This window comes from Myotis davidii, unplaced genomic scaffold (genome assembly GCF_000327345.1).
Source record: "Myotis davidii unplaced genomic scaffold, ASM32734v1 scaffold436, whole genome shotgun sequence".
Lineage (NCBI taxonomy): Eukaryota > Metazoa > Chordata > Mammalia > Chiroptera > Vespertilionidae > Myotis > Myotis davidii.
In genome coordinates, this window is record NW_006292604.1 from 4,095,548 (window position 1) to 4,101,561 (window position 6,014).

Genomic DNA, 6,014 nt, shown 5'->3' on the forward strand with positions numbered 1-6,014 from the left:
AGGGCAGGCACTGAGGGAGCAGGCCTGCCATCTGCAACCTGGGGAGCGGGCCTAAGCCAGCATGTGGTTATCTCCCAAGGGGTCCCAGACTGTAAGAGGGCACAAGTGTGGCTGAGGGACACCCAAGACCCAGCTGGCCCCCCCGTGCACAAATTTTTGTGCACCGGGCCTCTAAGTCATTTATAAAAGCCTAAGCAACCATTACAATGGAACGACTGGAATGACTGGAACAACCAGTCAGTATGACCACCAGGGAGAAGACGCTCACAGCTGGCAAGCACAGCCTCTTCCGTCTCTGTGGCAGCGCTAAGAAGGTAAGGAGCAAGTGGCGAGCAGTTAGGAGCACTGAGCACCATGCTCCTCCCCAGCTGCCTGCCGCTTTCCACACTGCTACATCCCCCAAGGGGTCCTGGATTGAGAGATGGCGCAGTCCAGGCTGAGAGACCCCAACCGGTGCATTAATCCATGCAGTGGGCCTCTGGTAATAAGATAAAGTTTATAACAGCTGACAGTTGATACTGTAATTCTTCTAAGGAAGAGAGCTCTTTTATCTGGATGATATTCTAAGTCCTTACAGTAAAAATTAAGTTCTTTAGGGCCTACATGTCAACCAGTAAAAGCTTGGAGGGAGTGGGGAAAAGCCTTCATGATAAAGAAACAGACTCTGGAAAATTCTCTAAGGCAAAATAAGAAGAAAGGAGCAAGGAATAGAAATAGAGAAAATGAGGCAAATGGGTCCATGACAATGCACTCACCCCTATTACTTTCAAGTTTTCAATCACTTCTAGGAAATTCATTAAAGGCTTGGCACAATTGGATATTTTGTTATTGCAATGCAGTGAATTGATTGAGTTTAGAATCTCAGTTTACATGGGGTAAAAAATGAGACAAAACTCATGGACATAAAAGGCACAGGACGAAGCACCAGGCAGATCTGGGTTTACATTCACAGTGACATGTTACAGTAAAAGTACTTAGCCTTGTCATAAAGCAATGTAGCGCTGAAGCATGACCCCCGCCTCTGCCAGGGAATTTGGTACAGATGATCATTTTAGATGGACAATGATCCTATCCAAAGCATTAAACCAAAATTACAAAATCAAGTGCTCAGGATCATGTCAGATACTAGAGGCCTGGTGCATGAAATTCGTGCACGAGAGGGAGGGGTCCCTCAGCCCAGCCTGCACCCTCTCCAATCTGGGACCCCTCAGGGGATGTCCAACTGCCTAAACCAGAAGTTGGATATCCCTCTCACAATCTGGGACTGCTGGCTCCTAACCGCTTACCTGCCTGCCTGCCTGATTGCTCCTAAAACACAAAAAAGACTTCAAACTCAACATGGACAAAAGAACCAACATAAAAAGGGCCAAAAACCTTAGCCAAAAACCTTAGTGCCTGCCTGCCTGCCTACCTGATCGCCACGTAACTGCCCTCCCCTGCTGGCCTGATTGTCCCTAACTGCCTCTGCCTCGGCCCCCGCCACCATGGCTTTGTATGACCAAAGACATCTGGTCTATCTGGTCTAATTAGAATATTACCCTTTTATTAGTATAGATTGCTTTATTGAAAATTCAGAGTTGAGGCTAAATCAGCTTAAAGTTCTAATAGGAACTCAAAAAATTCAGCTTTGACCTTGGGCAACCTCTTCATACACCCATTAAGTGTAAGGGTATAGTCTCTAAAAAGTTTAAATACTTGAAGCCAGCACAGCCTTGAAAATAGGCATTGGCCCATATTGCTTAAATCTAAAGAAATCTTTATAACCTAAGGGACACTTTGGCAGTAGACCAACAATTAACAGCAGTGTACTCTCCCCCACTCCTAGGGAGTCTGTGTTCATTGGGGTATACTCATGTTCTCACAGCTGAATGAGGAGAGGAGAAAAGAAGACAGGAATATCTAGTAATTTGAAGTAGGAATACTTTTATCTGCCAATATCAAGTTCTAGAACTATAAAATTCCTTACTCCTAGGACACTACACCTTTCATAGTCATTTTGATGCTATATGGGCTAGTTTATTTCCTTTCTATGCTTCAGAACAAGTTTTATAACATAATTATATGTGTTGTTATATGAAAAATGAGTGAAACCACTCGTTTTGACAGGCTAATGAGGTACAGGAGTGCAAAATGCTAGCATTATGTGATTTCACAGAAAATTCTACTATTATGCTTACTTTGTAATAAACCAAATTGTGGACCTCAAAAATATGCTGCTGTCTTATAATAAAACCATTCATAGCAATAGATAAGAGACTTCTTATTTTCCATCAGTGATAGCCACCTCTGCTATAAGGAAAAATGACCTGGGTTGTTTTTGAAGCAGAAATATGAGTAAACACCCTAGAAACACTCCAAAAACTTATTTTAGTTATCAAAATAAACTAGCAAAGCCTCAAAATCACTTGAAAATATCAATCTTGTGGAGGTTATCACAATCTTAGATACTACCTCCTCTATCATCAGCATTATAAAACATTTTTTCATTTGACTACTTTTCTCGGCCATTGGCATTGTTCCCAGCTAGTATCTTCTCACTTTAAGATACCCTATGCCAAACCAATGGACATAAGACACTGGGGAATAGGGGAGGCTAGGGGACTGTCTAGGGCGGGGGGGAAAAATGGACACATATGTAATACCCTTTGTAATAAAAAATAAAATTAAAAAAAAAAGATACCCTATGCCAGCCCTGGCCAATGTGGCTCAGTGGATAGAACGTCAGCCTGCATACACAAGAATCGATGTTTCTCTCTCTCTCTTTCTCTCTGCATCTATCTCTCTCCCCCACTCCTTCACTCTCTCTAAAAATCAATGAAAAAAGATCCTTGGGTGAGGATTTTTTTTTAAAAGATAGTGTATGCCACATTTATACTTTAAGTTAAAAATTGTTCAGATAACTTTACATTGTATTTTTCAAATTTATATTTTCTTTCCAAGTACCAACTTTCTGCACAAGGTAGATGCCATTGTCCTTGACCAAGAGACAATCTTTTCTTTAACTCAATCATGTTTATAAGCATGATGATATGTTCTATAGTTAGCACCAAAGAAAAACACTGGTGACATTCTCTACACTTCTTTCTTACTGTGACACTTGCCCTCTGACAGCCTGGTGACATGAACTGTCAATACGTAAAACATCAGTCTCACATGTGTTCCACATCAAGAGCCATGGAACAGTTTGGCTACTGTGAAAAGGACAATTAAGTGGCTTTCTAATTACAGTGACGTCAAATGTAGAAGAGAAGAAACACTGGATGTTACCTCTGAAGCCCCTCCAACCTGCATTCTGATGCATGTGCTTGCTAGCCCCAAACCCTTTCCACTTGTGTCCTAGCTAGCCTTGCAAAAACCTGTTTCCCTGAATACTCCCATTTTACAGAGGCCATAAACCATAAACCATACACAACCCCCAAGGAGGTTGGCAATGCTGGCACCAGCCAGGCCAGGCCTTTGGGTGTAATCTCACTTCCCCCATTCCAACCCATGGGGGCTGCAAAGCCCATGAAAAGTCCGGAATCCTGGTCCATATTTGGGAGACAAAGACACTAAGGGGATAAAAGGGAAAGCCCCCCGCATTTGGTACTCAGGCTTTGGAGACTGATACCCTGAATCATCACACTAGTGCATCTGCAAATAAAGGCGTTCTCTCTGAACCCTCTGAGTGCCCAGCTGTTCTTTTTCCCATGCTGCCTGGCAGCTTATCTGCAACACTACTTTGCATGGTATGGAATAAGCTCCCTCACTGCTTTCTGACGTAACTGCCCAACTCAAGCTGCCACATGGCCTCACCTATTCCATCTGCATGTAACAGAGCAAGGAGAGAATGCTCTAAAGACTAAAAATGCTATTTATACAAGAGTGCCTCTCTCTTTCAGAATCTATTTATTCTTAGTTTGAATAGAATTGAAAGAAACAGTATAGTGTAATTACTAAGAGAACAGACTCCAGAGCTAGACTGAATTGAATCCTGCCTCTGTTGTTCACTAGCCCTGTGTCCTTGGGCAAGTTACTTAAACTCAATGCTCTGCTGGATCAACCTGAGAGGAAAAAAATAATAATATATTTTACAGAGTTGTTATAGGATGAAGTTAATTAAAATATGTAAAACACCTAGAACTGTGCCAGACACATGATGTTATATTTTATTTCTAAATTCATAAAATATTATAAACAGCAAGGAAGAAGATCAGGCATGGCTCAGTGGTTGAGCGTTTTCCTATGAACCTAGAGGTCATGGTTCAATTCCTGGTCAGGGCACATGCCCTGAATACAAGCTCAATCCCCAGTGTGGGGTGTGCAGGAGGCAGCTGATCAATGGTTTTCTCTCATCACTGATGCTTCTATCTCCCTTCCTTTTGGAAATCAATAAAGATATATATAAAAACAAACAAACAAAGAAGATCAAGGCTTCTGTAGCCATCTGCGCTAACACTAGCAAGCATTATCAACTAAAAGTCTATAGTAGTAAGGGGAAAGACTAGGACTACTACTTAAAAATAGACATAAGATTGATCTGGGGGCATTGAGTATAGGAATAAAAGCTTGGTAAATACCCAAGTCTATCACTGTATTACATCACAATAGAGTAGTGAAAGTTTATAAAGAGGAACTTGAACCTTCATGTCCAAGGACTTCTATTTCAGCTCAATAAAATTGTGAATGTTTATTATGAGGACCCCAAGCATCCAAGGAATAATTAAAATAGGCTCAATAATTTCATTAAAGATGCAACACATTTTGAAATATTTTTGTTCAAAAGAACCAAATAAAAATTTTAGTGCCTTAATACACACTCAGCTAACCAAAACATTCATTTATTCAAAAAGATTTCATCTCTAAGTGGTCTTGTCATAAGAAGATACTGAGAATAGAAACAAAATACAACATAAATTATTTCATGAGGAGGTGTGGCAAAGACTGCTAATTGTTGCCCATCTTTTATTCTCCAAGTCTTTGTTTTAGAAATAGAAATGCCTTGAGTATATGGAGATAGGACTACCCACTTGTCTAGAGACTTTATGTCCTAATCTCCCTTGCAGCTCAGCGTGGCCATATGACTAAACTCCCATCACTTGAATATGAATGAAATCTGTTGCATAACTTATGTGGTACTTCCTTATAAGAAACTTGCCTGCCTCCTGCTTCCTCTTCCTCTCTCCAGGGGCTGTATTGAGAACATAAAGCAGTTAAACTAGCCTCTACCATGAAGATGAAGTGGCAACCAAGGAAATGGTTGAACAAAAGGACAGGGGAAACCTGGTCCCTAGGTCAACCTGTGCAGAGAGGTAGACCTTCCACAGACACCATGCCTCCCTATTCACTTCTGTCTCATTTGAGCCAGAGTAATTTGGGGTCTTTTTATAGCAGACTCATATCATCTTAATACTAGTAAACTTAGAGAAAGATAATAGAAATTAACTTCAAGTCTATATTGAGTACAACTATTTTGCAATTTACTATGTCAGGCTCTATAAAGATGCTGAATTAATTAGATGCAAGTTCTGTCCTCTGAGACTATAATCCCGAGAAGAGGAACTAAGTACCCAGATAATTACATTCCCATGTAGTCCACACTGCTTTTATGTGAGAATTATAAATGAGGTGTTATGGGACAATAGTAGGAGATAATTCTATCAACTTGCACCAATAAATCTTGAATCGGGAAAATCTTCATGAAGATGGCCTTTCAGAAAAATCTACAATTGAAAGGATTTCAAAAGCAGGGATAAACAATGACAGGAAAGGAAAACAATGTGAATAAAAGCACTTCAGCAGAAAAGTACACATGTGCTCACGTGTCCCTTTAGAATATAGAGTTGAAGGACCTTGGAATGTGTGCTGGAAGAGTAAGTATAGATCACATTGTGAAGAGCACTGAATTGTAATTATAAAATGTGTATTGAGCTCTTTCTATATGCAAACATTGTGCTAAATGTTTTATGTGCACTTTCTCAACTAATCTTTTATATTTCCCCTTGAGGGTAAGGAATCTATATTTAATTCAGCAG